This window comes from Coptis chinensis, chromosome 8, assembly GCF_015680905.1.
Source record: "Coptis chinensis isolate HL-2020 chromosome 8, ASM1568090v1, whole genome shotgun sequence".
Lineage (NCBI taxonomy): Eukaryota > Viridiplantae > Streptophyta > Magnoliopsida > Ranunculales > Ranunculaceae > Coptis > Coptis chinensis.
In genome coordinates this window covers 10,779,539-10,789,379 of record NC_141463.1, presented here as the reverse complement: position 1 = coordinate 10,789,379, position 9,841 = coordinate 10,779,539, and the positions used below count along the sequence as shown (strand labels likewise).

At 38.7% G+C, this 9,841-nt stretch overlaps 1 long non-coding RNA gene across 1 annotated transcript; it reads left to right on the top strand.

Moving 5' to 3' along the window:
* The first annotated feature begins 1,332 nt into the window (after positions 1–1,332).
* Positions 1,333–8,149, top strand: LOC147479896 (uncharacterized). The gene is made up of 4 exons (XR_015206981.1): positions 1,333–4,180; positions 6,454–7,211; positions 7,309–7,523; positions 7,957–8,149. It is a non-coding gene; the product is annotated as an uncharacterized LOC147479896 (long non-coding RNA).
* The last annotated feature ends 1,692 nt before the right edge of the window (positions 8,150–9,841 follow it).

Sequence of the window (9,841 nt, the reverse complement as noted above, 5' to 3'; positions counted from 1 at the left end):
CTCGCGGTACGGATTTGTTTTGAGATAAATGTAATAGAGTTGGTCGGGTTTCTTTTGTAGTTTAATAATGTGATTTAAGGATTGTCCCTTTAGTTTTCTTTTGATTTCAGTTTTGTATATATATCGTGTTTGATAACAGGGTTTAGGGTTTTGTTTCACCCCGGGTTTCCAGATAATTGAATATAATTGTTTTAAATATTGTCTGGAAATTTGGGGTGTGACACAGAACCTACCAACCAGAGACCCTATAAGCAACCCTACATTCAAAAGGCGGTCCTTGAGTCCTTAATGGCAGAAATGCTTCAAGCTGGATTAATTCAGTCTAGTCACTTTGCTTGCTTCACCAGTGTTATTAGTTAAGAAGAAGGATGGTACATGGTGTTTTTGTGTAGATTATAGAAAGCTTAATGACATGACAGTGAAGGACAAGTTTCCGATGCCTATCATAGATGAATTACTCGATGAGTTGCATGGAGCTCGGTTCTTCTCCAAGATTGATCTCCGCTCAGGTTATCATCAAATTTTGGTACATCCAAAGAGATGTGTACAAGATGTTTTTTCGCGACTCATCAAGGACATTATGAGTTTAAGGTAATGCCCTTTGGTCTTACTAATGCGCCAGCTACCTTCCAAGCCTTGATGAATGAGATATTCACACCTTTCCTTCGCAAGCATGTCTTGGTCTTCTTTGATGACATCTTGGTATACAGTACCACCTTCGAGGAACATTTAGTTCACTTAAGACAAGTTCTGACCCTATTGCGAGCACATACACTTTATGCAAAACCTTCCAAGTGTACCTTTGCTAAGTTTCAACCGAATACTTGGGTCATCTCATCACTTCCAATGGAGTAGCAACCGATCCCACTAAAGGTGGAGGCAATGATTAACCGCCCAAACCTACTACCATCAAGGGCTTGAGAGGATTTCTAGGACTCACCGGATACCTATAGAAGATATGTCCAAGGCTATGGCACCATCACCGACCTCTCACGGACATGTTAAAACTTAATAGTTTTAAATGGTCACAAGTCACTGAACTTGCTTTTATGAACTGAAAAAGGCTATGACAACAACACCGCCTCGCACTTCCCGATTTCAAGCAACCTTTCATTGTCGAGAGATGATGATGCTTGTGCACGAGGAGTCAGGGCGTTTTAATGCGAATGGTCGCCCTATTGCTTTTTTTCAGCAAAGCCTTAGGCCCCAAGGCATTGGGATTTTCTACTTATGAAAAAGAACTACTAGCAATTGTGATGGCAGTTACAAGATGGAGATCCTATCTAACGGGACATCATTTCATAATCCACACAGATCAACAAAGTATCAAGTTTTTCATGGAGCAGAGGATTACCACTTTACTCCAACAAAGATGGCTGACCAAATTGCTAGGTTTTGATTACGAAATCAAGTACAAAAAAGGAAAAGACAATACTGCAGCTGATGCTCTTTCTAGGGTTGTGGAGGAACAAGGAGACTGTCATCTCATTACCACTGTACATCCACAATGGATGGTTGAAGCTTCATTGAGCTATGCTCAGGATGCCGCTCTCCAACATGTTATTTCACAACTCATGATCTCACCTAATAGTATACCTCCTTATTCTTATGATGCAGGTGTACTTCGATACAAGGGCAAACTCCTCATTGGCAGCAGCACCAACTTGAGATCCAAGCTACTAGCAACAATTCATTCATCCTCTGTTGGTGGTCATTCAGGCATACAAGGCACATATCTCAGAGCCAAAACTTACTTCTACTGGCCAGGCCTCAAAAAAGATGTGTTACACTTTGTCACTACATGTGATGTATGCCAAAGGTGCAAGGGAGAGCACAACCTTCCTGCAGGGCTTCTTCAGCCTTTACCTCTTCCTACACAAGCATGGCAACACATTAGTATGGACTTTATTGAAGGCCTACCAAAATCTGAAGGAAGGAAGTTATTCTCGTAGTCGTGGACAGATTTACTAAGTATAGTCACTTCGAGGCTCTTAGTCATCCTTATACCGCATCCACAGTGGCCAAAGTCTTCATGGATCACATCTACAAATTGCATGGCCTTCCTCAAACCATAGTCTCGCATCGTGACAAGGTATTCATTAGCTCTTTCTGGCAAAGTTTGTTTAAATCACTAGGGACAGAGCTGCATCTCAGTACAGCCTATCACCCTCAAACTGATGGGCAAACAGAACGCACAAATGCATGCTTGGAAAACTACCTTAGATGCATGACTGGAAACACCCCTCAACACTGGGGGAAATGGCTCTCTCTTGCAGAATGGTGGTTCAACACTAATTTCCACACAAGCCTCAAAATGTCCCCATTTACAGCTCTCTATGGATACACCCCACCCCACCTTGCCATTCCCACTACAGTCAACACCTCTATTGCAGTAGTCAAGGACTACCTTAAACAGAGACAAAGTATAGTCGCAGTGATCAAAGAGAGTTTAACTAAAGCTCAAGAGCGTATGAAGTATTTTGCAGATCAGAAACGCATGGATAGATAATTCCAAGTGGGGGATTGGGTTTATTTGAAGCTACAACCTTACAGACAGACAACAGTTTCCATTCGGAAGAACCGTAAACTTTCGGTGAAATTCTATGGTCCGTTTCAAGTCTCTGCCAAAGTGGGGGCAGTAGCCTATAAGCTTCACCTTCCCCCAGCATCAAAAATCCACCCTGTGTTTCATGTTTCACAGCTCAAGAAGAAACTAGGCACCACCACAGTACCTATGCCTCAACTTCCACTGGTAGATCATCCAGGTCAGCTCTTGATGGAACCTGTTGCTGTCCTCTCTCGCAGAATAGTCCCTAGACACAACAAAGCTGTTGCTCAAGTGCTCATACAATGGTCACACACTCCACCAGAAGATACTACTTGGGAGGATTGGGCAAACATCAGCATGCATTTTCCTCAGTTTAATTCTTGAGGACAAGGATTTTTTTTTAGGGATCGGTATTGTCATGATTGACTAAGTATTACTTTTGTTAGTAAGGGTAACCTAGTAATTGTAATAACCAAACCTATTAGGATTAGGATGTGAACACGTGTAGGGCAAGGAGGGAAGTAAATCTCTTAGGTCATGTGTAATAAGGAGAGAAAAGGAGTGAAGGTGGCTAAGTAGAAAATAGTTAAGAACTGAGGCTCAGCTGTATTTTTTTTAATCAGAGAGATTGTTTGCTTATTATTCATTTCAACCTACTGTTCCATTTCATTTAATAGTCAGAACTCAGTAGTTTATTACAGATTCCTATGCTAGTTACGCTACCAATCGTCCGTCATCTTCACTTGGCTGTATGTCTAACGTTCCAATTACTGACCGGTCTTACCAATCTTCTGCCATTTGTACTATAAGAAATTATCTTTCGTTATATTCCAAACCTTATTTTAACAAACCACCTCCTCCTTCTGCTAAAGACATTACCGACACTATTCGCTTCCTTATGGCCCAATTTTATTGGCCTAGTAATACTGGTAAACTTGAGGAGGATTTACCTTCTTTGTTGAAATTCATGATGTGTCCTATTAACCTTAACAAGTCTGCTATTAAAGCACCTGGTACTCCTCATGCATGGCCTTCTCTTCTTGGTGTTATATATTGGCTTGTTCAAATCGTGCAATACAGTGATCATAAGTGGTGATGACGATTCTGTTGTGAAGTTGGATGCCGAAATTTGTTGAGAAGTTGGAAGCGAAAAATGATGCTGAGGCTGAAGTGGTTAGTGAAATGGAGAAGGAGGTTTTTAATTTGGATGAGAAGCTTCAAGCAATGAGATCTGATCCATCGGATAAAGAGAAACTTGAGAAGGAGAAGGCCATGCTGGAAGAGGATATAAGGAAAATTCATGTTCTTATCGATGGATTTAAGTGTAATATTATGGAATTAGAGAAGGGGCTGGAGAGAATGGAGAAGGAATTGGAAATGAAGAATTCAGAGAATCAGAGGATCTGTGAGGAGAATATGGAGTTGAAGAAGTTTCTGGAATCCTAAATGTTTAATTCGAGGGATGTGGAGAGGATTAGAAGGGATATCCAGGCATTGGAGAGACAAATTTCAGGGGCTGAAGCGGCAAGAAATGAGTGGGAAGAGAAGTCTTGGGATGTCGATGCATTTCTAGGGAAAAAAGTACAAGGAGTTTGAGAACCTCTCTGTTGAATGCAACCAGGCTATTAGAAGGTTACGAGGAGATAATACATCTGAGGCAGAAACTGCTGTCACACTTGAGAGAAGAGAATAATAAGATAACTCTCCAGTTAGCCGTTCTTATTTCAAAAATTGCTCGCGTTGATTATCCAAGAGAATGGCCAGAGCTCTTTTCAGTCTTAGCACAACAGCTTCAGTCAGCCGATGTTCTTACATCTCACAGGATTTTTATGGTTCTCTACCGAACTCTGAAGGAGCTGTCTTCAAAGCGTCTTACTCTAGATCAGAGGAATTTCGCTGAGATATCCTCCCACTTATTCCAGTTTAGTTGGCAACTATGGCAGAATGATTGGCAGGCAATACTGAGTGCTTTCTCTGCACTTACCCAGAGCTTTGCATCAAATGCTCCTGTTGAACATCAAGATGATCTCTATCTAACATGTGAGAGGTGGCTGTTTTGTTTGAAGGTAGTAAGGCAACTAATTATTTCAGGATTTCAGAGTGATGCCAAATCTATGCAGGAGGCCCGTCCGGTCAAGGAAGTCTGTCCAGTGCTCTTGAATGCCATCCAATTATTTCTTCCATACTATTCATCTTTTCTGGAGAGGCATCATAAATTTTGTGACTTCACAAAGAGGTTATGTACCAAGTTGATGAGGTTTTAGTTTCAGTACAGGGCAGGCATCCCTATTCTTTTGGAGATGAATGTGTTCTTCGACCTGTTATGGACTTCTCTTTGGCCCGTATCACAAATCCTGAGCAAGAAATAGAATCTTTTGAACAGTTCCAGATTCAATGCATGATCATGGTGAAAACAATTTTGGAGTGTAAAGAATATAAACCAAGCCTCATTGGTTGTGTGATCAATGAAAATGGTGTTTCAAGGGAGCAGATGAAGAAAGTTGCTGTTTGTGATGTACTTGCTTCTCTCTTGCCTGGTGACCGTGTAGTATTTTTGTGTAACATCTTAATAAAAAGGTATTTTGTTTTCACTGCAAGTGATTTGGAAGTGTTCTATTATTCTTAGTTTAATTTTGGAAGAAGAGAAGAATAAGAGAGAGGGTTTGAAGAGATGGATTTTTTTTTTGGAGAGTTGGGAGTGTTTTGTAGAATTGAAAAAAGAGCATGGAAAGAGGGTTTTATCTATTTTGGGTCACGAACAATTGAAATTGGCAAAAAAAAGCGTAGAATTTCTTTTTTTATGAAAAATCTGATGTGTCAGTCTCAGAGAAAAAAGTGGAGCTGACGTGGGTCACTGGGAGCATTTTCCACTACTCAGTATTAATGGTCTTTGATGATTAGGCCTGCTTTCTTATATTTGCATTATAGTCTCGTTTTCTTAGGCACCATTTGGTCTTGTCCAATCAAGAGTCTATTATATTAGGAGTGTTTCTACACCAACACACACTTTGAACCGAATTTGTGAACACAATGACGTGGCAAGCAGAGAGACCTTGATTTGCAGTACTTCTTTGAGAAATACACACGCACCCCCTGCCTGATGAGTGCCACGTCATTGTGTTCACAAGTTTCTGTTCATTTTGTGTGTTGCTAAAGAATTTTTGATTATATTAGTTAGTCTCTATATGACTGATTATGTGATACACAGTTTTCATTGTTTCAGGGCAAAAAAAATAAATAAATAAAAACCTGAACAATGTATCTCTTTAACATAAAAAACACAAAATGACACATGCATATATATACCTCCAGAGAAATTGTCAAATTGTAGGACATGAACCATTGAGCCAATGGTTGTGCACTCTCCCCCACGTGCTTGAGGCTGTTCTCGAAACTCACTAGCGTGACTTGCAAGATAGGCACCTGTAATGTCCTTTTGTTAGTTCTAACCAAGGTTAAAAAGTGGTCATAAACTTGTAATGGATACATCCCTTGCATGACCTTGATGGTCCTTACAGAATGGCCTCTACACTTTTTTGATGGTTAATTGTCTCCAAATATTGTCGTCAACTGTTGTTTAGGGCTCTTTTTTACATCACTTTATATATGGGCAACAATTTTAAATGTTATATTTTCTTATTTCAGTATTTTATTTTATGTTTCTCTCTTCTACTTAATGGTACTCTTATCATCTTACGAACTTGACAATGGTAAGTTATGGACCCAGTCGTTTCACCTTCACAGCAGCTGTTTTAAGACCTTGGTTAAGAGATTTTGTTTTCTTTATGAGTAATATCATTCTGTTCATGTTCCATTGACTTATCACCAGATTGTTGTTTGTGCTAACCGTGATCCTTAACTTACCATTGTTTGTCCTCATGACTAATTTCTCTAATTTTTTTCAGGTTAAAAATTGGGGATGACTTGCAATGTAAGCTGAATAGCAAAGGATCAAAACCTGCTGATATATTGGGCGTTGACGACATATCTTTGCTTAAAAATACACTAATTGCTTTTGCAGATGACTTGAACAAAAGCTCGATGGCAAAGTTGGAGGAATTCATTTCCCTTCAGCAACAATCACAGGATAAGGATAGTAAACTCAAGGAGAAAAGAAGCCATCTCACAAAATTTTTATCTCGGATTGATGCGGGAAGTATAAAAGAGCTTTATAAAGCATGTCATTTGCTTATTGTTATAAGTATTGTGTCGATTATATATAACCGGTATGATGTTGAATAATGTTGAGGCATGTGGCTGTAGGGGTTTAAGAACAAAGTTCGCATTCACCAAAAAAGAAAAGCTTTTTTATCTTAAGCTGGTTAGGTTGCCGAATCTTGACCTGCCAAATTTGGCTAGGCATTCAAGAATTTGAATTTAAGTTCTAATCAAATTTCTAGTACCACTCCTCTATTTAGCTTTTTTTAAGCAGTCTCAACTAAGATATAAATGATAGGTATCATAGTAAATAAAACCCTTATACCAGTCTTCTGTCAATGGTTAATCACCATTTCAGGTTGAATCTCAACTAAGTGTAGTGGAAAAGGAAATACAGGAGTACGCATCCATGTGTTCTGCAGAAGCTAAAAGAATTACTGAAGATCTTGAACAGGAGATGCATAAATTGGATAAGAGGGAACGAGAAGAAGATGAGTTTCTGAAGGTATATTTCGTTTCACATCATTTCTGTTTCGATTATAATTTATTAATATATGGGAAATAGGATGTATTTACTGATATTCCCATAAATATTTGGGCAGACTTCTAGCCGGGTTACAGGATTTGATTAAGAAAAATGATGAAGAAATCCAGAAGTGTGCTCATGAATTGCTCATGCTAGTTGATTCAGTCTCAAAGTACAAAGAGAGTATGGAATCTACATTGTTAAATATTAGAAGGGATGTCTCTGAAACTGCTGAAGCTATCACAAATGTTTACAAGGGCTCCTTGGCAGCTGAGTTAGTCAATGTGTAAGGTACACTTTTAAATTTCATCATACCTTCACTCGACATATTTATAAGTGCATGGTCAGGTATGGGCACCCTGTATAGTTTCTTGCTCATGATTTCACTCTTTTTCTCCAATTGTCTGTCCCTTGAAACTAGAAAAAGGTGTGCACTGTGCACAGCTACATTTCCGTTATGGGCAGTTGTTTTTTTTAGTGTGATTGAAGAGAGGGTGTGTGTGTGTGTGTGTGTTATTTGTTAATACTTAACAGTGATCAATTCGCTTCTATCATAATTTCAAAGTTCATAAGGTTTTACCATGTTTATTGTGACACAACATTCCCATTTTGCCATGTTTTTTCTTTGGCTGGAGCATAGGTTTTGGAGACTCCACTTGAACTTAGATTACTGGTTGTCTTACCTGGTAAAACTCAAGGCTTGGTGATTTTTTTGCAATTACAGGTAGAAGGAGGTTGGAACAAGAGAGCCATGCGGAGGCCTAAATGAAGTGTTTGCTGTGTGTTTGTTTGTAGGTTCTTGTGTGATTAGCAAGTAATATATGCACCTTCTCATTATGTATTCTAAGTTTGCTGTGTGACTGTCTGTAATATTATGGATCTCCATGGAGGATTTATGTTTTTCTTTTGGGCAACAATTTACTCTTTTATTTTTTTTGGCAACAACGTACTTGTTCTCTGATTTATCCCTGGGGAGAAAATAATTTAAAATTAAATTGCACGCATTACTCAAGGGTGATCTTGGACATACCCATAAAAACACTCCCTTACCCCATAACTAACATAACACTCCCCTCCCGTCCCAATCATTGCTAAAAAAAAAGTTTATCGAAAAAAAAACATAACACTCCCTTACCCTCTTTTACCCCATAACTAACATAAGTTTTTGTCATACCCGCCTAAATCTAATAATATCTCCCAAATAATTTGGGGTATTTCCAATAAGGACAAGGACAAGGGGCAAAAGAATAAAAGAAAAACAAAAAATAAAATAACGACCCATCTATTTGGTTTACAACTGAGTGTGATACTTAGAAAATGAAAAGGATTGCAACACGAAAATGCCTACAGACACGCGCCCCAATTCAAGATACATGACTCTCTAGGTGACATGATTACATGGACAAGTTAGCGAGGGTCTCCTATTTTCATATTAAGTTGTGTTGGATCCTGACCTTCTGTCCTTGTTTTCCCTGTGGACTGTGGTGTAGGGATGCATTGGTGGGAGTAACGCCTATATATGATTGGCAATTTCCTAAAGATATGCCGATATGATGTTTCCCTGTTGTCTGTTGCGAATCGTTGTACTTTGTATCGTGTTGACCTTTGCATCATTGTCTCTGGAAGTAGAGTTTCATGGTTTCTTTGAGCATATACGGAGTTGAAGGCATTTTGGAAGAAATATTTAAGGCAAGATCACGGTTCCTGAGTCCAACTTGGCAGTGAATCTAATTGGTGATGCTATGAGTTCGCATGTAGTTCCCTTCACTAAAAAAATCTATTGGCTTTGCACATTTGCAGCATGTCAACGTTCAATTTGTTCATGTTTTTAATGCGATTTAATCGACATACTTGATGATTGACAATATGAAATGCGCTGATTGGTTTGCAGTGCCAAAGCATAGAGTAAAATTGCACATTTGCACTGTCACTCATATACCCAATAAACCCCCATCTTCTTTAGAGTCGCATCTTGAGACTAGCACGTTCAGGAGGTCTTAATCTTACAACGCAGAAACATTCAAAGAATTTTTTGTTAAAACATCAAATTAATCATTTTTTGTTCTTACGTTTGCTATCCTCTACCATCTATTGAGTTTTGCTACCATACTGTGTTTAGGGGGTGTTTGCATGTTTATTGATGAAATAAAAGAATAAGAGATTATTGGAGAAGAAGAAAAAAACAAGACGCGGTCTTTTTCTTTGGGTTTCTTCTACAACTGAATCACGTAGAGTAAATGACTTGTTTTAGTTAATAAATATTTGGGTATACCTAATAAAAAAGAAGGGTAATTTAGGAAACTAAATGTGTCTAAAATTATTTTATTTATTTATTTTAAAGTTGGGGTATGAGAGTGTTTTGTTGGGTATGTCCAAAATCACCCTTACTCAAACATAATCATCACCGTTCCCTCTTCCTTATACAAAAGCAACTCGTTTAGATTGAAATTTTTGTCGGCACCATAAAACTATCGTAAGAATTCGTGCCTCACAATTTAGAGCATTTGCAATGCAAGTCAAAATAATCCCCCCCTTATTCACCTCCACGAAGGCACTTATTCCCCCTCATTTCACCAAAACGGTGAAAAGCAAGGTGAAGCTGTGCAATG